A 26,091-nucleotide genomic window follows, 5' to 3' on the forward strand; every position below is an offset into this window, starting at 1 on the left:
AAAAAATAGAAACAAAATATCATTCACACTAAAGACCTCCCGTCTTTGAATAGTCTTCTCATGGCTAACACGAGGGGTCTCTGTGGGCTGTGGTCCAGGTTGCCACTTCTGTTTGTGCGTCTGTCTAAATGAAGCAGTGTCTCCTGGATGCTTTGGTGGTGGGGAAATCCTTGTAAGCCAATAATCTTTAAGAGGTGGAATCTAGTTTAGGCATGGCCTTCTGGGACCAGGAGATAAAAACCTGTGCACCACCCAGGTGCACTCTCTGTATAGCTTCCCCTGCTGTCGAGCAGAGCCTGGATCTTCCGTTCCTGTGGCATGAGTTTTCCCCTTATAATAAATAAATTATATTTATAGACTTTAAGCTTGCCTGGTTATTTTTATAGTTAGATATGATCAACACTTTGGAGAAGTGGATATGACAAACAGAGCATGGGGTTCCACAGTGGAGAGAAGTTCTGGGAGCTGAGCTCTTTGCCTAAGCATTTTCAGATCCTATGCAGCAGCAAACCACCATACAATAAGGAAGAAGCTGTGGAAACAGTAATCCTTTGGTTCCCAGAATCACTTGGGTTCCCAGCTCTCAGCCCGTCTGCTGCACACAAATTTGCGCCATGAGTCAATTTCAGAAACCAAAGAATCTGCCAGAAACCTGCTCAGAACTCTCGGGCTCAGCAGTCACCCAGAGGAGCCATGTCAATCTGGTTACAGGAGGCAGGGCTGCCTGTCCTCATGCCTCCATGGCCTTAGCTAGGAGTGTGTCTCGGTCACTCCCTCCTGCACTACTGTCCATCATGGCTGCCTACCCTCCAGGACATCCCAGGGCACCAAGACACGTGCTAGATGATTTTGGATCTCAACACAGCTCAGACTCAGAGAACAGAAGCTCCTGGTTCTAGCACTGTGAGAGATAGAGTGTGTAGAGCTCGGGCAGTGCCCATCTATGTTCCTTTGTGTTTTATAGGACAGGAGTTTTCAGAGTGGGCCTTGCCCTGAGTAACTCCATTATACAGCAGTGGTTTGTTTCATTTTGAAAGCAAATACTGAGGCAAAAATGACTCCGTATCTTATGTGTGCAAGTGTTCAGCCAGAAAGTAAATATATGTTTATAGATAACTTAGTAATACAAACAAATTATTCCTACCTATAAAAATATTAAGCCAGGAACAGCTAGACCCATGGATGTTTGAAGACCTTGTTCAAGAAACCAAGCTTGTGTGCTTGTCCTAAACACCAGAGCAATGAGCGCTGCAAGGCCCTCACTTGGATCATAGCCGCTGAGTCATCATCAGGCCATCTGTTGTATGTGTCATTCAAAAAAAAAAAAAAGACAACAAACTCTCATCTATGTCCCAGAATGTCTGCTCACATGATCAGCCCTAATTGAAGTGTTCCACTTGAGCTCCCATTTGCTCAAACCCCTTCTGCTTAGAATCAGCTCTGTGCTTTGGAGCAATCTGCCCCATGAACCATCTCTCTATCTTGAACTGACACTGTGCCTTGAACCAATGGAGTATTTACTGACCACCCTGTCCAGAACAGCTCTCTGCTGCATGTGTATGAGCTCTGTTTTCCCTTCCACAGCTCTGCTTTAACACTTGCACCACTGTAAGTCTTTCTGGGTTGGTATGGGAGAATTGTCTGTATTCTGTCAATCATATTTTAATAAAACGCTGATTGGCCAGACAGGCAGTATAGGCAGGAAAACCAGACAGGAGGTAGAGGTGATGCAATGAGAACAGGAGAATTCTGGGAAGCAGGGAGGTTCCTCTGCCATTACTGCGCAGGCCACTGAAGAGGCAACATGTAAGCTGACAGCTGAAAAAGGTACCAAGCCATGTGGCTAACATAGATCAGAATAATGGGTTAAGATAAGTCATAAGAACTAATAAGTAGCCTGACCTAATGGGCCAATCAGCTTTATAACTTATAGAGATCTCTGTGTGATTGATTTTCGTTGGGAGTTGCCGGTTGTGGGGTACCGGGCGGGACAGAAACCCCAACAAGCTGGCCCTCATGTTACAATGGGTGACACTGTGTATCATGCTCAATGCAGTCTGAGATCTGAGAGACAATGTTGGTCATAGGATCAGAAGGAACCAGTTTACACTTGCCAAAAGCCACAAGCCTCAGAAGAAACAAAAGTGCTGGGAAATGAAAGGCAAGAAAGTTGATGCATCTTATGAATGCATTGTTCTTCAAACATCTGTCATGTGGATGACATACGTGTATTCATCCATGTTTTTCACACAGCATCCTTATGGCAGAGATTGATCCAGTGCATTCATTCCCAGTACCACTCTGCCATACAGGAGGAGACAGAGTCAGGTCAAATAATTGCAGTGGAACAATCCTCTTCTACACTATGAATGTATAATACTCTCACCGGTTAATAAAAACCTCACAGGCCAGTAACTGGGCAGAAAGTTGGTTGGTAAAACCAAACTGAGGATGATGGGAAGAAGGAAGGAAGAGTCAGGAGAGAAGCCAGTCAGCTGCTGAGCAAGGAGGTTGTGTAAAAAATGAGGTAACAAGTCGTGAGCAACATGGCAAAGCATAAATAGAAATACGGGTTAATTTAAATGTAAAGGTGCCTACTAACAAGCCAGAGTTATCAACTGAGAATTTGTAATTCATATTCAGCCTCGCAGTCGTCTATTTGAGACTGGGCAGTGGGGACAGGAAACATCCATTTACAAATACCCCTGCGGAATTAGTGTCTGGAGAGTGCTAAGTCTCTCCTGCCAGCCTGTCATCACCCAGGCACCTGTTTCTCCTTGGAGTTGCTCCCTGGTCTACACATGCTGAACGTGCACTGACCTATGCTCTCAGGCCCAGGCCCGTGTTTCTCCATGTGCTGTTGTCTTCTGCACTGTCTCCCGTCTCATCTGTTCTGGTATAAGAACTTCATACCCTTTCGTCAAGTCCTGTAGATGCCTTATGCTCCTGTGTAACACTCTTTCTTCTCACCTTGGAGATTCTTTTTTCTTATGATTATTCTCATTCAGAATGATTTCATTTCAGTATCAGTCTTGTTTGTCTAGTTCTCCTTCTTGAGCTATCAGTGTTAAAGTGGTTACTAAATGCATTTTTGAAATCTTAATTATGATTGTTTTGAAAATAGATTTTGTGTCTTGTGATAAGAAATCTGTAATTCGTTTCTCTCTGTCTTTGAATGTAGCAACCAATTGTTGTATTATTAATGATTGAAAATTGCAGTCTGGGATACTTGTGAACCTCCTTCTAGGTTCTCACTTTAGGAATCTTTAGGCTTGTTTACCCCATGCCTAGAAATTCATAATTGAAATTTCAGATGACATTTTTTGAACAGGAGGAGTTTAACATTCTTCCAGTAATGTCTGAGTAGAGCTGATGTGCAGAGCTTTAGCCCCATAGTCCTAATTCCCAAAGCCTAAACCTTCTGGATCTCAAGGCACAGGGTTTAGAGCATGTCATTGTTCTGAGGATCCAACTTTGCTTGGCGACAGACTGCTAATAATCTTCAAGAATAACAGGTCTTTTTGTAGATGTGTTTAGCAGGTTTTGTTTTCTTGCCTTTCCTGGAGTTTGGCCTGTGCTTGGGAGGTTTTATGGCTTGTGGCAGGAGGGAAGGCAGATTGGGGAGTGGCTGGCTTCACTGCTGCTGTCCCTCAACCCTGGCTGCTTTGGTTGTCATCAGAGCTCTTCACACAGCTGCTCCCACCCTGTCTGCTTTAAGGACGCTCCTGGAGGAGGCTTGCCTGAGCAGCTGGACCCTCACAGGCAGGAGCTCCCCACCCAAGATGTCATTTATTTGAAAGGAAAACCAGCTGCGTTGAAGTGTAAAGGAAAAAATTATATATACCACCCTTTATGCTGAAATGCAGGGCCTTAGAAATAGACAATTCAGGCCCCTTGCTGTAAGGGAGGGGAAGGGAGCCTTTTGTCCTGTGACAGGATGTGAGTCAGGATCAGCTAGGAAGGCAGGAAGAGATAAGAAAAACAGGTAGCACAGCCCCCTCCTTGGCATCCAGGTGGGTCTGGACAATCCCCTCCTTGGTATTTAGGTAAAAGGTCAGGAATGTGCCACTCAGCTTAGCCTTATTTACATTGACCAATGAAATGAAAGCTTTTTTTGCTTCTGTACCCGCGCTTTTGCTCTCCTATAAGAACCCCTCATCCCCAACCTGCAGGCGCGCAAGTCTTCCAGAGACTTGTAGCCCAGGTACCTGCGTATCCTATCCAATAAACCTCTTGCAATTTGCATCCAGCTGCGTGTTTTCGACTGATCTTTGGGCACGGGGTCTCTCTCTCTCTCGAGGGAAGACGCCCACGGGAGTCTTTCAGAAGATAGTATTTAAAAGTGTTTCATAAGCTTAGATCACTAAAGATCTTCAATTAAAGCAGACATTAATAACTTGTGAAATGAGACATTTAAATTTCATTTGTATTTTGTTTCCTTTAAAGTTTTAAAGTGTTTAGCTACTGATTTGTTGTCCTTAATCACTGTCATTTTAAAATCTAAGTCTTCGTAGAATTTAAACCTACCTGTTACAGTAGCGATGCTGTCGTTGTCAGCAGTTCGTCTCCTTTGCTGTCTGAAGATGCCTGATGACCAAAGGTGCAGTCTGAAGCTGTAAATAGTCAGAAGTGTCTACTCATCGCTGTGCAAGTCCAACTTATTATGTTTGTTGACCAAATCTCTCTCTCTCTCTCTCTCTCTACCGCTACACACACACACACACACACACACACACACACAGAGAGAGAGAGAGAGAGAGAGAGAGAAAGAGAGAGAGAGAGAGAGAGAGAGAGAGAGAGAGAGAGAGAGGGAAGAGATGTGGTAACGGTTGTCATATTTCTGCCTCTGAACTTATAGTGTATCATAATATGCTTTTGAAATAAGACAAATCTTCCCTCTCATCTTTCTCCTTCTTGCTTTATGAATTGTGAAGAACATTTTTACTTTACTCTTTAGAGCTTTTTTTCCCACTTAGGAATTTGTCATCTAAGAGGAATCTATGTCCTCAGTTATGTCTGCTTCTCATTGGGTACTTAAGTAATCACAGCCATATGAACTGTTCTTGAGGAAGGATTCTGCCTGTGAGTGCATAGTTAAAAAACAATCCTGAAGTGTGCTGTGTTATATAATAATCTTGTTTGTGTTGACCATCAACTTACCCTTGCTGTTCCTTCTACAGGAGGGAAGAACCTCTGGAGATGGCGTCCAATAGTGACCCTGTTACAGTCCCAATGATAGAAAGCAATCCGAGTGACCTTCCTGGAATGGACACCAGTGACCAGAACACATTGACTGGAGAGGCTGTGTTGAGTTTTCATAACATCAGCTATCGGGAAACAGTTCAGAGTGGCTTTGCATTTTGTAAAAAAACATGTGTCATAGAAAGACTATCAAATATGAAGTATGTACATGTAGTAAATAAACCAGTATATTGAACAAGGTTTTCAACAAACACAGATTTAAATTTCTTCTATTTTCAATCTTTTTTGTATGTATGTGTGTGTACATTTATGTGTATGCATGTGTTAGTGTGTGTACACATGTCTGTGTATGCAAATATATATCTGTTCATGTGTGTGTATAATTGTACTATGTGTATGTGTATATATCTGTTCATATTTGTGTATAAGTGTATTGTGTATGTATGTGTATATATCTGTTTATGTATGTGTATGAGTGTATGTGTGTGTATATGTCTACATCTGTTTGTGTGTGTATAAGTGTATGATGTGTGTGTATGTGTCTGTATCTGTTGGGGTATGTATAAGTCTATGTGTGTGCATGTTCACATGTACAGATGTGTGACACACCTGTGGCACAAGACTGTCAGAGGACAACCTTGAGCACGGATCCTTCTTCCGTGTTGCAGACAGAGTTCCTCATTGCTCACTACAGTGTATGCCAGGCAAGCTACCCATGAGAGTCCTGTAATTCTCCTACCTCTGTCTCCCATCTCTCCATAGAGCATGGAGTTACAGGTGCCATCACTGCACCCAACTTTATGTGAATTTTAGAGGTTTAACTTAGGTCCTCACCCTCGCACAGCAAGCACTTCACCCAATGAACCCTTCCCAGCCTCACCTTGTTATACAGATAGATTCACGATCACAGTGAAGTTTATGTGATGGAGACTAAAGAACAACACAATGGATGAATGGCACAAAAGCTGGTTCATTGGAAACACAAACAGCCCTGACAAACCCATAGACATATAACAAAAAAAAACAAGAAATTATTTTAATTCAATAAAATTTGGAATGAAAAACATAACATCAAAGATCTACTGATAAAATCAAAGGATGATAGAGGATACTGAAAATTTAATTCCTAGAAATTTGAAAATATTAAGGAACTGTGTACACATGTATACATACGTGCTCTCCAAAAACTGAACTGAAAGTTAATGACAGACTGACTGGATCAGTTATCAGTGACGAGATGGAAGCAATGAGGAAGTCCTAACAGCAGAAAGTACGGGCCCTCAAATATTTGCTCAAATTTCATTAAGAGCAAAACAGAGCTAAAGCCAACATTCCACACATTGTTCCGTGACATAGAGAACCAAATTTACAATCAAATTTGAGGACAGAGCTCACATGCCAAGATCTCCCCACGCAGTCTGTGTAGACTCTTCCTCCTGATCCCAACCATAATCTTTATTATTGGGCACTGGCCATTTCTGTGCCTCAGACTACAACTTCCATCATTTTCTTACTACGAGGGAAATGGGCAGGGCAAAGGGTTTTCTGAATATGATACTGTCTGAATATTAAATAAGAAATGGGAACATAGCTATGCTTTCTATAAGAATATACCTTTTTCAATCTGGATATTCACTACTCTGAATTAACCAATTAATTTTTGGACATAATTTGTTTTTATGCTGTACTTATTCACTTGTAAATAATGACCTCTACTTGAGGAATGTCTCCCAATCCTAAACTGAGCATATTCTAATCTCTTTATCAGGGAGGAATATCATCATTTTTGTGTGTGTATTTAGCTTTTCTATTTTGATTAAGATGGTGTTTTGTTTTGTTTTGAGTGTTAAACTTGGCAACGCTCTCCTGTCTTCTAAGTGCTTCTTTCTAGTCTTTAGATTTCTACTTGAGATGTATTGATTTTGATTTGATTTTATTTTAATAATACCAGCACTGTAACTGATATCCCATGTATCATAGCGTTCTTGTGATGAGGTCTCCAAGGCAAAAAGCAGTGTTATATGAAGACAGTGCTCATCAAACATTTGCAAGAAACTGTTATATACTGGGCACAAAAAGGCCATGTGTGTAATGGAGTCCTCCTGAAAGCCTGCTACTTGCTTCAAGGAAACAGAACTTAGATGCATCATGTTTCAAAAAAGACAAATTCTTAAATAATAAATAAAAATTGTTTTGTGATATCTGAGGCATTTTCTGTCAAGACACCACTAGAATTCAACATCTTTTAAGATAATAGACTTCCACTAATATTTAATTTTTTCTTAGGAGTTTGTGTTTATTTTCTGTTTGCAATTTCACCCAACTTCAATATCATATTCAGTGTAGACCCTAAATGAATATAACTTCTTTTAAACAGGGAAATCAACCAGTGTGATTTTGTATTTACAGTGGGATCATGAAACCTGGCCTCAACGCCATCATGGGGCCTCAAGATGGGAGCAGATCTTTGTGAGTATGACGGACAACAAATGCAAGCTCTTTGCATCCAGGTTCTGCGCTGTAAAGATCACTTCTATGGGACTTATTTAAGTTATGTGGGTATATCTACTCCTGTCCTGTGTGCTGTGGATAATGTGCAGGAGGATGCATTCTGATTTTATACCAAGAACAGGAAGTCTTCCTAGGTCACTTTACTGATAGTAAATAATAGAGTGATTGGCATGTGGTGTTGAGTCATATTATTATTACTTAATGTGTCAAGATACCATTAAAATTGTGAAGGTGAAGCAGAAGTTGTCTGGGGACAAGAACACATCACCAGAAATAATTCTCAAATTAGAGCAGCACGTTACCAGTTTGAGTTTCAAAGGACATACAGATCGTGTCTTGCATTCATAATTCTGGGCTGTATTAGAGCACAAGCACATACTGAACAGAAAGGATTGTGTGTGTGTGTATGTGTGTGTGTGTGTGTGTGTGATATTTCAGATAAACTTAGGATATGCAGAATTTTTATTCTGAGTATCTGAAAACTGATAGCTGTTACTGAACAGAGGAAGTAAACCACACAACATATGTGATCCATGTAGGTTATTAGATGTCTTAGCTGCAAGGAAAAGTCCACATGGATTATCGGGAGATATTTTGATAAATGGAAAACCTAGACCTGCTAATTTCACATGTACTTCTGGTTACGTGCCACAAGTAAGTGCTGGTGGGTTTATAATTTAAGATTTCCCCTGATTCTATATGGTTAGAAGTTCAGCTTATGGATTTGTGTGTTTCCAGTTCATTATATGACATATTTATAGACCGGACTTTCTCTACACTGGCTTTTCACAATAACTCATTATCCTGAGGTTGGCAATGTTAAATAGGAAGATGGGAAGGGATTGGAGTAAGAAATATGGGGCACAATATTAATAATTTCAGCCGTAATTTAATTCTACAGAGGACTACTGTTGTCTAATTTTGCCTTTTCTTCATCTCTCTCCACTACTTAGAAGATGCCTTATAGAAATAATTTCTGGTAATAGTCACCAAAACCCCTGTGCTCTACTTGGAAGGCAAATGGGAAGGGGTGAAAATGATTGCATCAGGCTTTCTATTGAAATCACTAACATTGAAAGAATGTTTTTAAGTAGAGCACTACAGTGGATGTGCTTTATGTGTGACTAGGTTATGTGTATTAGAGTGATGGCCTTACTAATAACTATCTGTAATTAAATTTAAAATTCCATTTAACCTTAAGAATGACGTGGTGATGCGCATGGTGACTGTAAGAGACAACAGAGTTCTCAGCAGCTCTTCGACTGCCAATGACTATGACAAGAGATGAAAAAAGAAGGCGAATTAATGAGGTCCTTGAACTTCTGTGTCTGAATAAAGTGGCAAATGTCAAGGTAATGTGAAGAAAAATCTTGAAAGACTCAGAGCTGAGAGAGGAGAGAGAAAGAGAGAGAGAGAGAGAGAGAGAGAGAGAGAGAGAGAGAGAGAGATTTTTGTGTAGATTACATGATCCTCTGTCAGCTATTCTATATAATATGTGTTGTCAAGGTGGCTGCTATCTGTATTTATGAGTAAGTGACAGGATACATAATATGAAGTGGAATGTAAGCTGCAAAGCCTTTTTTAGAATGACTAAACCTGGGAATGGAGTGGGATCCTGCAGGTTAAGACAGTTCCTCACATGACCATTTCCAAGTGTTTTTCACATGAGTCTCCTCTTCCCTTAGCCTTAAACTCTTGACTCATTAGAGATTTGGACAAGTGCTTTCTTCTTCTATTGTCACTTTCCCTAGAGGACTTGTCCCTTGTTGTTTCAGAATGTGCTTCTGGACGGACACAGGACGTGCAATGGAGAACTCTTGCTCTGTGTTCACTCTGCATTTATTTCCCTACACGGTTGTCCTTGGTTTCCTTAGCATTTACTTCTCACTTGCACAGTGCTTGTTATTTCCTGTAGTCTTTCTTTTTGTGCTCTTATCTCATCCTGTCTGTGGTGCCCAGTTTTAACTGTCAACTTGACACAGTCTAGAATCACATTGGAATCATCTAGAAGAGAGTCTCAATGAGGAATTATAGTCAGGTTGGCTTGTGGGCATTCCTGTGGGTGATTGTCTTGATTATGTTAAGCAATGTGGAAAGACCCAGTCCACTTAGGCAGCTCCGTTCTTTGGGTTTGGGTCCTGGGTGGCTTGTGAATGGAGAAAGTGAGTTGAGCACTGACAGACATGCGTGCATTCACCCTCTCTGTGCCCTTGACTGGTTAAACTGGCCAGAAAACTAGGCTACGCTTTTGCCCTTCCTCCACACTTCTTTATCTTATGTCAATATTTATTCCAAGACCTTGTGTAAGGTTTGATAGATACAACCTGGGGCAAGTGTAACAATGAATGGACCAGGTGATGCCTCCTGCTGAGACTTGAACAGGATCAGGAAGGGTAATAGATAAACAGTGAGTTTCACAGCTGAATGTGGGAGTAGATAACTAGCTTCTTACTGACATATTAGAAAGAATGTTGAATAGTATTTCATCCCTGAATACTATTCTTTATCCATGAAAAATAAGGACATTTGCTTTTCTTAACAATTCCATTCTTAACTAGCAAAATAAAATAAATCCTGATATCCTCAGCCCTATCAGGTTATAACCATTTACATTCCCCAAATGTTCTTTATTATTACATGGTTTACAGAACCTGATCAGGCATTTAATTTATTATATGAATAGAGTTTCTCAGCATTAGGGTTGTTTCCCTCTTGTGTGTCCTCCAAATTTTCTTGTCTCTCACAATAACATCAACTCACTTAGAAGATTATATACATATGTCTGCAAACAGTCGTGCCCCTCACAATGGTATCAACTCATTGAGAAGATTATATACAGATGTTTGCAGAGCAGACATTTGGGGGTATGAAAATGGTCTCCCCAGAATATGATTCTCATGGATTAACTCCTGAGTTGGCTCCTCTTTAGAGGCAGCGAGGAAAAGGATGGTACCAGCTGCTGAGTCTCACGATCCTTCTCGACAATTGTTTGTGAGATGTTTGTCTTGTTTGGAAAAATAATATAAAATATGACATTTAACAAACTTTCTTTTTCATAAATGATAGAATTTTGCTTGCTTTTACTTTGTTTATTTATGTGATTTATGTTTTCGATAGGATACTTTCCTTTCTATGTTTTTAAGAATAATTATTCATTTCCCTAAGTTGCTTATTTGGTTTTGTTTATAGGGACAACATATTAAGATATTTATTATCTTCTTGAAAGTCATGAATTGTAATAGATTGCAAGAATTTTAATATAATATTTTATTAATGAACTTTGTATTTATTTTACCTCCTGATAAAAGCTTCCCCTCTCATCCTCTTTCCCTCTCCTCTCCCCCTCCCCAGTCCACTCTTCCTCCACCTCTGTTCAGAAATTGCAGGTCTCTATGGGTGTCAACAAAATATGGCATGTCAGGTTGAGGTAGCATCAGCTCCTCTCTTTATATTAAGTCTGGGCAAGACAATCTAGCATTAGGTACATGCTCCTAAAACCTAGCCAAAATATTAGGGACAAGCCTGACTCCCCCACTACCAGGAGTCCCACACAAGCAGACCAACCCTCACAACCATTACATATATGCAGATGACCTAGACTGATCCCATGAATGCTCCCTAGCCATTGGTCCATAGTCTGTGAGCTCCCATGAGCAGCCCAGTTGTTTCTGTGAGTTCTCTTGTGATGATCCTGACCACCTGGCTCATATAATCATTCCTCCCTCTTCTCAACAGGATTCTCCAGGATTGACCCAGTGCTTGGCTATTTATTTCTGCATCTCTTTCCATTAATTAGTGAATGTACACCCTCCAATAACAGCTGGGGAGGTCACCAATCTGATCACATGAGATGGTCAGTTTAGGCTACCTATCCACTATTACCAGGAATCTTAGCTGGGGTTACCCTTGTAGATTCAATGGAGTTTCTGATGCATCAGGTTTCTACCTGAACCAAAAAATTCCTCAATATTTGTGTGTGAGTGTGTGTGTTATGACAACATATGTGGTTGTCATAACACATCTTTGTGACAGGTCTATTCTCTCCTCCCGTCTTTTTTGCCTTATTCTGCTGAAGCCCTACACACAAGCCTGATGCCCTGATCCATGTCCCATCTCATGCTTTATATGCTAGTTCCAGGGATTGAACCTGGGCTTCAGGCTTATGGGGCAAGTGCTTTTCCCTGCTAAGACTTCTCTTCAGTCTTTCACAAGATTTTGATTTAAGAAATGTAGAGGCAGTATGTGGTTTTTGTAAAAGATTGACTGTTATATAGCCAGTACATTAGTACACTTGCTAATACCGGTCTCCTGGGGTTCTTGGTGTTTACAGCAGCATACTCACTAAAGCTGTTCCTCACCGCAGCAATTTAACAGAACATTAGGTGGTTCCTTACTCCTGAGTACTTACTTTTCATCCATAAAAATAAGAGCATCTACTTACCTAGAAACTCTAATCTTAACTATCAAAGTGAATTATTCCTTTATAACCTCAGCCTTGTCATGACCACACTCATCCTTATTCCCTAAACATCCTTTGTTGTATGTTGTCAGTAGGGCTTGATCATGGTTTTGGTTATCATGTTTGGTGATAATTTTTCCCTAGTTCTGTGTTCCCGTAAACCTTACTATTCCCTCTCACCTTACACAATGACACTGGCTGGTACCAAGACTGTTCCAGTTTGACCTGTAGACTATACGACCTTTTGGATTTGCCTACAAGGATGAATCATGAATTCTGTGATCTTGTACAGTGTAAAAATGTCAATTCACAAAAGTCTTAAGGGAGTTAAAAAAGATCTTAATAAGGCAACGTGGAATTTTTTATTAAAAGCAGTGTGTGTGTATTTATTATGCGTGTTGTATTGTGTGCTTGTTGCTCCTGCGTCTGTACGTGTTTTGAAGTGTGTTTCTCTCTGTGACTGTAAGTCAGTGTGTTGTTTTGTGTGCATGCCTGTGTGTCAGCATATTGTGTCCTGTGTGTATTGTGTATTATGTGTATTTGTATGTGTGTTGTGTAGTATGTGTATGATGTTGTGTTGTTTTATGTTGTGTAGAGTGCCTTTGTCCTAGGTGTGTTGGAAGGGTATGAAATGGTGACTAAATCACTACAGATACTTCCTCTTCTCCTGTCCCATCTTCCTTGTTCTTTAGACAGAGATTAGCACAGGCTTCATGTAAAGTCTGACCTGAGTCTTTCTATTCATTTGGAAAAGAAAAAACTCCTTTCTTCTCTCAGGTGCACATATTTTTGCTCATCAGGATAATACTGTAACAAAATATTTTACTGCTGAAACAGGCTTGTTCAGCAAACGACAATGACTGTTGGTGTTCTTGTTGGTAATGGTGGTTGTTGGTGCTTTAGCCTAGGTCTAAAGAGCTTGAGAAAAAGACCAGTTTAGCAATGGAGCTGGTTGCTGAGCATCCCATTTTGTTCTTGGATGACCCCACTACTGACTTAGACTTGAGCACTATTACTGATGTCATCTCTGTCCTGAGAAGGTAAGTGCTGAAGGAATCTTAACTTTTATTGACTCAATGCCTGATCATACGTGTGTATTTTTGATGCAGGAGATTCAGAGGTAATGCTGACTGGGGGTGATGGCCTCCATTCAACACCAGGGTATGAAAAAATTCCATGAATGTGGAGAGGACTATGAGTTTTTCCATCTGAGGGGAAAAATAAGAAAACACATAAGCTTTCTCATGGTAACTTTTCCTTCATCTTTTAAAATCCTCTCTGAAAAAAATATCTCTTGTTCCTCCACATGGCTCTATATAGCCTCCCCACACTCCCAAACTCTGAACAATTATATGTTACATTTTCAGTATCAGACCCTGTCTCAAAAAACAACATAATCACATTGTTTCTCCATGGCAGATGATGTGAGAAGCTTATAAGTTTGGAGCAGTTCAAGGAATCATGGAGAAGGTTTTGCAGCTGCATCATGGTTGAGTGAGAACTACAAAGACACAACACTATGGGAATGTAATGATGTCAGCTGAAGGCTGAGATGTGTTGGTTCCTTTGCTAGGAATGTTGGCTTCTGAGTAACTTCATATATAGAATAAAGAGTATTATCTCTGCGTTTAGACCTGGATGTGATGGCTGAGGGAATGATTGCTAAGGTCTGGGTCCTAACCTGGGAAGAATGAAGTAAAAGGAATTCATTTCCTTCTTCCCAGAAAGATGTCTATGACTAAAATATTAATAGAATAAAGTGTAAAGATTGGGTTTTGTACATTTTAAAGATTAATAGAGTTTCAAACTGATTGAATAACCCCAAGAACTATATAAGAACTATCCCATTCCCCTGACCTAGGGTCCTGGCTGTTGAACTTTACTGTATTATCTATCTTTTCTTTCTTCCCCTTGTTCTTTGCTTTGTTCTGACATCATGGTCCATTACCCTAAATACTGTTTCCTGTCCCTCCAAGAACCAAGATCACTCGCTCATTGTATCTTCCAGTTAGGAAGCCAACAACTGGGGCCTTGTCACCTTCTAGACTGTAGATTCCTCTGGTGTCACCACCTTCCCCAGCCACCCCTTTTCCAGTCATCTTCAGGATACTCTAAGATCAGGATACGCTAAGATTCTTGCTCATTTTTCAGTATGGAACACTTCTCTCTGTTCCTGTGTCTTAGGCCATGGCTAGGCTTAGTGCATTGCATGGGGTCATCCCAAGTGTGATTTATCCCATTGTTGTGGGAACGGACACAGGTCCTGACATGCTGTGTTCTCAATGCTCTGAACACTCATGGAAGTACACTCTAGTTGTAAAATACTTTTTTCAAATGTTTCTATTATATGAGTGTTTGAGTTGTTTAGTGTGAGTGTGTGTGCATGTGTACCTGTGAAGCCTGTCTGTAGAGGTTAGAGGACAACTCAAGGAGTTGGCTTTCTTATTTGACCAAGTGTATTCTGGGGACTCAACTTGGATCTTTAGACTTGGTATCAAGTTCCTTTACCCACTGAGCCATGTTGCTTGCCTGTCTTGAATCTTGACATTCATGTACTGATGCTGGTGGTTCGTGGGTTATATCATATGAAGTTGCTGTTTTCCTTTTGTGGTTTATTAATCATCTCTCAGAAAAAACAATCAGTTATTATGCCCATTATTCTGCCCTTGTCTCTACAACCAGTCGTCCTTTTAGAATTCAAGATATGTGCTACCATGCCCAGCTCTCTTGCTCTCTTTATCCATTCTTTACCTCATCTTTTCCTTCCTCCCTCCCTCCCTCCCTCCCTCCCTCCCTCCCTCCCTCCCTCCCTCCCTCCCATATTCTTTCTCATCTTCTCTCCATTCCTTCATTGTGTTCTTTCTCCCTCCCTCCCTTCCTCCCTTCTCCCTCTATTTCATTCAATCTTTCTGTTTTTTCTTTTGAAATGGGGTCTCATATAACTTAGGCATGCCTAAAATTATGAATCCTCCCTAGTGCCTGGATATTACAGATATGCTACCATACCCAGCTATTATAGAAATATTTTCATAGCAGTTTTAAGCACTGTTTTTGTTTATTGATCCTTCTAATAGAAGATATGACTTCTTGAAATGCTCATTCAGCTGTTATTTTCATGCTATAGAATTAAACCAATACTCAAATCCTAGGTTTGCACCTCACTAACTGTGACCCCTTGGTCTGTTGCTTGACCTTCTAAGCCTTATCAGCAGAAAGGGAGAAATTATATTAGAATTGCCTTATGCCGATATTGTGAAAATTTAAATGAGATTATTACTGCGGTATTTAGCGGGAGAGCAATTAGTTAGGAATGTGAATCACATCATCAGAACAGTGAACACCAATTCCTGAAGAGACAGAAAGTGTGAGCAATTGAGGGGAATTGTGCTTACAGTCACAGCTGTAATGTTTGCTCTGTCATTGCTTCTCAAGCTTGAGTGAACCTGTCAATCACCAGGGCTGCCTTCTCGTGATATGGATTCCCTGCACTGACTCCCAGATATTGTGACTCAGTGTCTGAGAAGACAGCACAGGGATCAACGTGGTAACACTTGTGTGCACTACTGACGTCCCACATGTTAGAAGTCTTAGACTTTTAAATAAGAGCTTTAGCTTGGTTTTGCTATCCCATACATAACACAAGTGAGACAAGGTGTTTTTAAGAAAAATTCAAGCTGAAATGGGAACCTAGTTTATAACTTCAGGAACAAAAAATTTTGTGAAAATCTCAAGGTTCCCCTATCCAGTGACTTATGATTTTCCCTCTTTGAACTTAGGATGTCTAGGAGGAGACGGACCATCATCTTCTCCATTGATCAGCCCCACTACTCCATCTTCAGGCTGTTTGACAGCCTCACCTTAGTGGCCTCAGGAAAAGTCATGTTTCACGGGCCTGCGCAGGAGGCTTTGGGGTACTTCAAATCCACAGGTATGGCTGGCTTTTGCTGTGAGAGCGCCTTCCATCATGGGATCTGGGCAGAGAACAGGAGTTCTCAGGAATGCTGCTTTGCAGACTTACTGTGTGTGGGCTTCTACATTTTAAATAATACATTTGTTTAATTTGGTAATAGGAATCTGTTGCTTGTGTAGCACAGGCTTGTTGTGCAGGTCTCTTCCTTTCTCCTGTCCTGTATCATGCCTGTGTACAGGATTTTTACTGAACCTCTTTTTCTGTTTCCCAGTTGTGGTGACCCACTTAATTAACATGCTGGGCTCAGGTCCAGTAATCTGTCTCTTGAACAGCTTTGGAAGGGCCCAGCATCCAATATGTTTTTGCTCATGTAGCAGATGGTGGTTTTCAGTTTTCTCCTAGTGTGACCTGACTCTGAGGAACTTTGGAGATATTCCTTAATTTAGTATTAACTTTGCATTTCAGTTTTAGGCGATGCTTGGGGACAGCAGTGGTGCAGGTCTGGCTTCTGTGGACTCATGTTTTTTGTCTGCCTGTTTTTTTCACAGTCAGATTAGATGATGGCACATTTTAATGGTTTATGCCATGAGTTTCATCTTTGAGAAATATGGATATAGTTATGGATGATTCTCTTTGACTACAAATATAGGTTTAAATATTTGCTGTCATTTAAAGCTGTGTGGGTAATTGTGAGTTTATGGAGTCCAATAAAAATTTAGGCCAAATTCAAATGATTTTTTTCACAGGAAGAGTTCATATGTCTATATCTAGTCTATGTCTATTCTCTGCCCATGTTTAGTCTACCTCTATGACCAGATCTGTGTCTACTCTATTTCCATGTCTAGGTCTAGTCTATGTGTATGTCTAGTAGTCTTTGTCTATGTCTAGGCTATGTTTACTCTGTCTATGTCTGTGTATTATATATGTGGATTGTGAATGTGTGTATAGCACTAATATAAACACACATATGTATACAATAGGGTGTGAAGCATAAAGTACTGAAATATTATGAGTGATACATAATAAAAGAGGACAAGTTAGTTGAGGGGAGGGTCAAAAAGAGGAAGAAATTCTTAGATTCTGTCTCCACCACCCCCCTTCTCACTCTCTAATAGAAGGTCCTCACATTTGTGTTCATGGTCTACCTTCTTTGTAGGTTGCAACTATGTTTCCCACAACAACCCTGCAGACTTCTTCCTGGACATCATTAATGAAGATTTCTCTGCTCTACTCCACACAGAGGAAGATGGCCATGAAGGTATGTGAGTCTTCTAGAGACACAAATTTTTGCCTAATTGATTTCATTAAGACATAACTGCTGCTGCCTTGGGACCAGCATCTAGGCAGCTTAGGGTTCAGAGGGAAGCCATGGGGCCGGGGAAGCTAAGACCTTTTCTATCTAAGGGGTTAGGAAGAAAGACTCTCACACATTCTGTTGATCACATCCTTCTTTATTCATCAGCCTCTTCTGATGGACTGACTGGGATGGATCTGGCTGTGTGGTCACAGCTGTACAAAAGGCTATTTATCAATTGTTACATAAAGTATTTCCTCATTCCAAAGTCCCCAAGCTTAATCTACATGTCTTTTTGAAGGGAGCATCACATGCCTTCAGACTCCAGTCTTTCATTAAGCATTGTTTGCAATACAGAAATAATTCAAGAGCCCCAGCTGTGCATGAGATGTCCTGTGACCAAGGTCACGGGATGTCCACAAGACCCTCTTAGTAAAACAATCATTTTCCTCCACATGGATTCTTCAGGGTCAACGTACTTCCAAGAAACATCTGTGTATCCTAATCTCTATTCTATACAGTGATTTTGCTAAATTTCTACAGTGTACAAGTGACATGTTTTTCATCTTCCTTACAGGATTAAAAGCAAGATCATCCCAATATTTCATATACATTTATGTCTAAGTAATTTATTGCAGATCAACAGAACATAAGCAGAGAGAAATCATCTCTTCACAGACAACTCCCTTGGCAGCTGGCACGGTGTATACTGTGCCTACAGAGAGAGAATCAGTAATTCTATTGTATAACTATAAAGTCAGCCTCACAAGGAATGCTAAAGGAATCACAAACTGAAGCTTTGTACATAAAAGACAATCAGTCAGCTGTACTTCAGATCCTCAGGGTGTATACCCATCTATCACTAGTTATATCAGGAGAACTGAGGACAGGGATGGGCACATGGTCACAAAGAACTGTGTCTGTGTCTGTTAAACATTAAAGGAATTAGGGCCAGCCTGTCTCCTAGAGAGTTCAATCATTGTTTAATTATTAAGCTGAGCTGTCATCTAAAGCAGTTTGTAAGGTGAAGCTCAACGGTCTTGACTGAAAGCATATGTTTATATAAACTTCTATTCATCAAAGTTCAGGATATTATTGTCAATTAGAAGGGACAATTAGGGAGAAAGTCATCTTCATAATAGTTCACAGGTAAAATGGCCCAGAAGATTAGGATCTTTCCAAAGAGATAAGCATTATCTTACAGGAAGTGGGGGATTTCCCCATACCCAAGTCAACCATGGCAGATATCAGAGGAGGACAGCAGCAGCATGACAGCAAGCAGGCAAAGGGAAAGCAGAAGCAAAAGGCATCCTGGGGTCTGTGGTCTGGGGGCTTCTTTGCCAAACAGATTATTCATCAAGGGGTTTCATCCTGGTGGGCCAACTCCCCGAACCTCAGTCACCACCTGTTGCTCCTCTGCCATGTCCTCTGGCAGCATGGCCTCTGCCACAAAACCACATGACTCACAAGAAATAGCTCTTATGTTAATTCAGTGTCTAAAATTAACTAGCAGACTTTGCTGTTCTTTAGTGTTGAATGTTTTTAAATTTAATTTATAAAAGATTATTTAATGATATTGTCACAAGGGAAGTTTCAGGTTTAAATTAAATGTACTGATTGTTTGTCTTAGTATTCTTGCTATTGTTTTAGATGGGGTTTTCTCATGTAGCCAGACTGACCTTAAATGTGTGCTCTTTCTACCTCACCTCCCAAGTGTAGGTCTTACAGGACTATGTCAACATCCTGACTTTGTTTACAACATTTCAAAACACAATACTTGGCAGTTTATATATTTACATATACATTCACATGTGGCAGAAAGTAGGGACCAGACTTCTGTGTTAAAAAGAATAGCTCCATAAGGGAAGGAGTACTTGGTTAGGAATTGGAGTCCATAGAGGAAAAGGTCAATCTATTTGCTGTATCCATGAGGTAATGACAATAGTAAGGTCAGTTAGGGACACTTTTCTAACCTGCGAAGGAATTACATAGGACTAATTATCTCATGCTCAAAGTTTGGTGATCTGAAGATGGAGCTCAGCTGGTAGAGTGCTTGCCTAGCATTCACAAAGTCGTCAGTTTGGTTCTTAGCACATAACTGGGTGTGCAGGTGCATGCCTGTAATCTCAGCACTTGAGAAAGAAAGTGGAGGACTTGGAGAAGTTTAACGTCACCCTTGGCTTCAGAGCAACTTTGAGGTCTGTCTAGGGTACCTGAGACTGTCTCAAAGAAGAACTGATACATAATGTATGTGCTATTCATGAGAAGTGTCTCAGAAAAATCAGTTAATAATTGTCTGTTTCTTGTTTTTATCCACTTTCCCCCCAAAGCCAATGAACATACAGATGTTTCTGAGAGACAGCACCAAGTCAGAGAAAAATTAGCCAATATGTATGCCCAGTCCTCCTTATACAGAAAAATAAGAACTGAATTGGATCCACCTTTGGGGGAACAGAAGGCAGGGAGGAACTCAGCCTTGTGTCACCCCTTTCTGGCATCAGCTCTGGTGGATTATCTGTCGTTCATTTAAAAATATCAAAGATTTTACATGAATAACTATAATTCAGGTAATCTGAAGAATTATTTTAATTGTGAAACTCAAGTTTGAATAATTTGTTTCTGAGTCAGTCTACTGCAGGGTCACACTTGTCTTTTGCTCCCTTCCGTGTGTTTGTCATTTCCACTCTCATTGGAATAGAGAAATATTCAAAGAGCAAGTAGACCATGATTAACATTTTACTTTTAAAAAACACTTTTAGTATTTATTTTTCATTTAGAGGAACAATAATGACAAATTCAAGTAAAAAATTTAATTCTCAAATTCAATAAGAAATTCAGCACACCTAGGACCTCCTCACACCTGTCTACTTTATTTCATCAGTGCATCCTACAAGTTCAAAGTACAGGAATGAGAAAAGGAGGAAAAGGCCTTTTTTTCTGATGTAATTTTCCTTGTGAGGGGATGGATGGTAACTGGATAAGCAGATAAAACTGTAGCCTGTCAGACGAGAGAATGGACTTGGAGAAGGTTTCAGTAGAGAAGGGGTGGAGATGACTGGAGAGGGAAAGGACGGTTGGTCTGTGCTTGAAATCATGTGGTGAGGGGACAGGGCCACAGAACAGCTCTGAGGGAGCCTGAGCATCGACTGCGTGAGATGAGCCCGCTGCAGAGTGCTGTTCCCTCATCAGGAGTCCAGTGTGTGAAAGCAGCAGCTACTCAAAGAGTGCAGCTCTCACACATAGTAATTGGACTGAACAATGCTCTTCCCTGTCAGCCAACTGGAACTGGGAGAAGGTGAAGTTCAACTTTTCTTTAAACTGGCTCTGTAACAAGGATTTCCTGTTATTTTAACCTCAATGTCACACAGAAATGTGGTTCTTCCAGCTCATTGGGCCATCACTTATTCAGTTATTTTTTATTTCATGAAGATGGTGATTCTGCTGTGTTAGTGTTTGATCATGGGGCCTTAGCCATTAGTGAGCAATCACTCTACTGTAAAACTACATCCCTGTCCCCATCCAACCAAAACTTGCAGTAATATCTGCTCCTAGTGCATTGTAATTTTGTTCTCAGGCATTTAGTTTCTGTTGACTGCTGAAAGGTCATGTGTTGTTGACTGTAATGAAACACCACTTACTTCTTAACATGTGAGCTGCCCTTTTCACATTTCAATGTTGTTTCTTTCCTTGTGAGCATGTAGATATTCTGACCATTTAATTTATACTGGTCTTTGGGTTTTACTTGAAGACTTATGTCATAAAAAGACATTTTTATGTCTTATTCTTTTTGGAAAAAAAGATTCTATATGATTGGAAAACAGTGAGTTACATTCATCAAATTGAGTTACTCTTTGTTCAACAGTGAGGCAATATCATGGGGTAAGAAGTGTGAGTGTGTGTATGAGTGTGTGTGTGTGTGTATGTGTAGTAGGATCTGAGAACTAATTTTAATATTAGTTATTTATTTTTTATGTATGGGTGTTTTGCCTGCATGTATAAATTCCCTTTGTCTGCAAGTCCATGGAGGCCAGAAGATGGCATCAGATCCTCTGCTACTGGAGTTACATAAAATGGTTAGGAGTCATTTGTGTGCTGGGAATTGAATCACGGGTCCTCGGCAAGAACAGCAAGTTAAGTTAAGCTCTTAACTGCTGAACCTTATCTCTAAGCTCTGAAATTTTTGTTTCTAATTTATCATGTTACATGGTAGGATGCTTTCCCTTAGATCTTAATATTCTACTTTTAAAACTTTATCCAAGGAATACTAGTTAGGATCTTTCAAACAAGTTACAACATCATGTAACCTTACACCTTTGCTAATGGAAGCACCTTTTAAAGCTGTTTTAACCCAAAACCAAAGCAGTGCAGGCTCCTTGTGACAGTCTGTACAGATTGGTAAATGAATGTAGATGGGAATCTGGAGGACTTGGCTCCTTAGATGAGACTTGAGCCCCGGCTGATCTGACTGAGGTTCATGGAGCTGCAGTGACAGAGATGATGGGCAGTGGGAGACTGGGGTGACCCAGAGGACACTGTATAATCACTTTAGTAACAGCAGTAGTGCTGGTTCCCACACAGCACAGACTTCCCGAGGTGACATAGGTGAGGACCAGCTAACCCCTTCTTAGCATACAAAATCCTATTGCTAGGGACTGTGTTGTAAGCCATTTTTAATTTCATTATTTGATTTGTGCCTGAGGGGATTAGCATTACTGTGTGTTGTGAGGGCTCTGCCACTGAGCTGTCCTCCTGCCCTGGGTGCCCTTGTTTCTAACTATAAGAGTAAAGAAAGCCTGAATTCCTGTGAGCCACTTTAAGTAGAAAACTGCACACATTCTCTGGCACCAGAGTTGAGATCTCAGTTTAGGTGAAGACTTTTTGTCACTTACCTGGGCTTTTACTTAACCTCCCCAGGCGCCTGCATTCTCTCCCACCCGGTGTCATCCAGGTTTTAGTTCCTGAACTGAGTTCTTCACTGTCCATTCCTGGCTGAGCACTGGGAGAAGTCTCAGCTTCCAGGGTCTGCACTGTTGGAGCCTCAGATTGCAGAGACCTTCACTGTCAGTCTGACATACGAGCAGTTTATTGACATGCATGTTGTATATTCTTCCAGGAACTCTGGCCATAATATAGTGTTTATATCACTGGAGACATCTGATTAGTATACTATATATTCTAAAATAATGGACAATGTAAAGAATACTTTCTACTCATATTTGAAAATTTTCTTTTCCCTGTTTTCTTTTTAAAAGGCAATTATCACAGTCTTAATGGCTGTGGTTGTGGGTATCACTTTCTGCATCCTAAGAAATGACTGTACTGAAGTCCTGATCAGGTAACCAAATGAGAAAATGCTGTCACTCTGTTCAAGCCTATACAAATTTGTGAAAAATTTGAATTCATGACAAGAACAGAGTAAACATTTAACCATGTGATGTGTGTGTTTGAAGGCTGAGTGGAAGAACATACTTTTTCACATATGTTTGTGTGTACATAGTATGAAACTCCACATACCACACATCACATTTTGCCTATTTTAGTGTTTGGAGTGGTTTCATGTTATTTGACTCTCACTACATTTGAAATGTGGGGCGTTTGTTCATCTTCCCGAGTGGAATCCCACAGCTCTGAAAGAAGACTCCCATGCCACCCACTCCAGATTCCTGGCATCAACAATTCTAGTTTCTATCATTGAACATGACTAATGTGAGAACCCTGAATTGGAGACATTGTGTGGGAGGTCCTTCTGTTTGCGTCTTGCTTTCATTGGTTGAATAAAGAGACTGCCTTGGTCTTTTGATAGGGTAGTCCTTAGGTGGGCAGAGTAGACAAAACAGAATGCTGGGAAGAAGGGAAATGTGGTGTTTCTCCTGCCTGAGACAGACACTGGTTAGACTCATGCTGGTAAGCCACAGTAAAATGACGATACACATTAATGGAGATGGGTTAAATGAATATATAAGAGTTAGTCAATAAGAGGTTAGAACTAATGCGTCGGGCAGTAATTAAATTAATACAATTTCTGTGTGCTTATTTTGGGGGTTAAGCTAGCCTGGCACCAGGAACGTGACCTGCTCCTCCTACTACAGAGACACAGAAGTGTCTGTGTTTTGCTGTTGTTTGGCTGTGGTTTCTTGTTTGTTTTGGCTGTTGTGTTTCCATTGATGTGAAGTCCTTAGGTATGTGTAGGCATTTCCTGGGCTCTGTAAGGCAGAATAACAGTCCATTGTGTGAATACGCTGTGTTGCGTCCCATTTACCTGTGACTGGGATTGTGGTTCACTCTCACTTTTGACTACTATGAACCATGCTGCTGAGTGTGTGAGAACATCTCTTTGAGACCTGGAGGCTTGCTCTTTAAGGTAGAAAGCTAGATTGCATTTTCTCAGTTGAGGTTCCCTCCTTTCAAATTGACATACAAGTAACTAACACAAGCTCCACTTAAACTTGAACGATAGATGGTTATGATCTACCATGTAGGTGCTGCCAAACAAACATGGGTTCTTTGCAAAAGCAACAAGCACCTTTTTCTGCTGAGCCATCTCTCCAGTGCTGTTTTCTTTTTCAAGGAACAGATCTGTGTGATGTTATTTATTCTGCAGAACAAGGTGTTTTGGAAAGAACCCATCCTATTGTTGAATTTACTGTTGCTTTTGCCTCCATTCTCTCCTGGCAGAACCGGCCTGCTCTTCTTCCTCACAATGTTCCAGTGTCTCACCAGTATGACTATGGGGGTTCACTTCATGATTGACAGAGATGACAGGGATCGCCTTCTGTGAGTAGCCCCTGCTTCAGAAACAGGCATCAGGGGTGGGTGATCTAGTTAATTACATTCATAGTTGGATCTAGAATGTTATGTCATGGATTACCAGCAATTCCCCCTTATTGTTACTTACTTAGTTGAAAATAAACAAGCTATGAAGTTTTGCGTTTATCATGTGGTATAATGATTTTGAAATACGTAAAGAGTTTTCTAATATTATCTGAAAAGTGGATGGAAAATCAAGAGCAGAGGTTTCTGCTGCTCAGAGAAAGTCTCCAAATTGGGGTGAGATCACTAGATCCCAGTGCTGCAGACAACACTGTATGGGGGCTAAACATGACAGGAAATTCACCCACCCTCTCCCAAAGAAAGCTGTCAGGGGTTTCACAGAGCTCGGGTGCAGTGGGCTCAGCAGCACTGGAGCTGGAGGGGGACAGCTGCACAGGAATCAGGGTCCTCATGATGCAGGGCTGGGAAGAGCAGACAGCAGCCGCATATAAAAGAGCTGCTTATCTCCTGTGTTTTCCAAACATGGAAGAACCTTTTCCTGGTAGTCCATACTTAGGACTCACTGCTCTCAAAGATGGCCAATATTTGCGTTCAAGTAAATGCCACGGAGAGAAGCCTTCAGAGGAGCTAAGTCGGTAGAGCGCTGTCTTTGTGTGCATGAAACCCTGTGTTAGAGTCACAGTACCACAAACCCTGGGCATGGCTGTATTTCTCTAATCTCAACACTTGGGGACTGGGCTAGTGGCAGGAAGTTCTCATTCTTGGGCACATATGGAATTTATTGCTGGTCTTCACTAGTGATGCTGTACCAACAAACAAAACAAAGCAAAGCAAAAACTGAACTGCACTAAAGATACAGAGTGGGAGGCAGAACTTGGGATTTGGAAGGGTCAGGAAGGAAAAGGGTTAGGTTTGGTGTTTGGTAAGGATTCATGGTTGTAAAGAGAGATTACTGAAGGATATATCTGTCCTAAAGTGAGAGCAGCAGAAGAGAAGGATGTAGTGTCCTGAAGCTGCACTGTGACCTCAGAGTGACTGTGTCACCTTCTTCATAAGAACTGGAAGGAGAGAAGTCTCCATGACCACTGTATGAGGTGAGGTATGAATGAGCTTCTCCTCAGGGAGCCAGGGAGCTAGCTTCAGAGGGGCAGAGACTCTGGGGAGAATGGGCACATTGGGCTGTTTCCCTGGAGGGGCTGTTGTGTGCCCAGAGTGGACAAAAGAGGGTAGAGTTCTGTGGTGGGGAGAATAATAGTGAGAATATCATAAGGTTGTTGACCTAGAGTGACTGGTCCCTAAGATGGGGACATGTGTGGGAGTCAACATGGATACTGTGGATACTGTCCTGTTAGGCTGCCTGTGGTTCAGAAGTCAGTGTAACCAGCATCTCCCCTGTGCCTTCTGGACTAATCTAAGGATGTGTAATGTGATCTTTGTCTCTGCAGACATGAGTATACCAGTGAATACTACAGAGTGTCAACGTATTTCCTTGGGAAATTGCTGGGTGAGCTGATACCCAGAATGCTATTGCCAAGTTTTATATTTACTGTTATAGTATTCAGCATAGCAGGTAAGTGGAAAATCAAGAGAACACGTCTTTACTCTTGGGGGAGCGTGTTTTGGTTTGTACAACTGCGGCGAGTCTAAAGTAGGAAAGCATGAGTAGAAAAGCTCCTCTCACTGTGTGCCATCAAATCAGGAGTTCAGGGTGAAGACAGTCTTCAAGACTTGTTCACAAAATAGTACAAAAGTCACTTATGGTTTTTTTGTTTTGTTTTTTAAGTTTTTGTTTCTTTGGTTTTTCAAGACAGGATTTCTCTGTAGCTTTGAAGCCTGTCCTGGAACTAGCTCTTGTAGATCAGACTGGCCTCGAATTCATAGAGATCTACCTGCTCTTGCCTCCTGATTGCTGGGATTAAAGGCGTGTGCCACCACTGCCCGGCT

At 40.9% G+C, this 26,091-nt stretch overlaps 1 pseudogene across 1 annotated transcript in view; it reads left to right on the forward strand.

Moving 5' to 3' along the window:
- The first annotated feature begins 1,613 nt into the window (after positions 1-1,613).
- LOC125408682 (ATP-binding cassette sub-family G member 3-like) overlaps positions 1,614-26,091 on the forward strand; it is a 35,229-nt pseudogene continuing 10,751 nt past the window's right edge. The window contains exons 1-13 of the transcript XR_015738518.1: positions 1,614-1,827; positions 2,254-2,527; positions 5,181-5,402; positions 7,612-7,671; positions 8,253-8,367; positions 8,915-9,065; positions 13,076-13,212; positions 15,949-16,100; positions 17,239-17,340; positions 19,707-19,943; positions 22,629-22,711; positions 24,052-24,150; positions 25,593-25,717. The product of XR_015738518.1 is annotated as an ATP-binding cassette sub-family G member 3-like (transcript). The remainder of the gene's footprint in view (positions 1,828-2,253; positions 2,528-5,180; positions 5,403-7,611; positions 7,672-8,252; positions 8,368-8,914; positions 9,066-13,075; positions 13,213-15,948; positions 16,101-17,238; positions 17,341-19,706; positions 19,944-22,628; positions 22,712-24,051; positions 24,151-25,592; positions 25,718-26,091) is intronic.

This window comes from Myodes glareolus, chromosome 8, assembly GCF_982192425.1.
Source record: "Myodes glareolus chromosome 8, mMyoGla1.1, whole genome shotgun sequence".
NCBI classification, from domain to species: Eukaryota; Metazoa; Chordata; class Mammalia; order Rodentia; family Cricetidae; genus Myodes; species Myodes glareolus.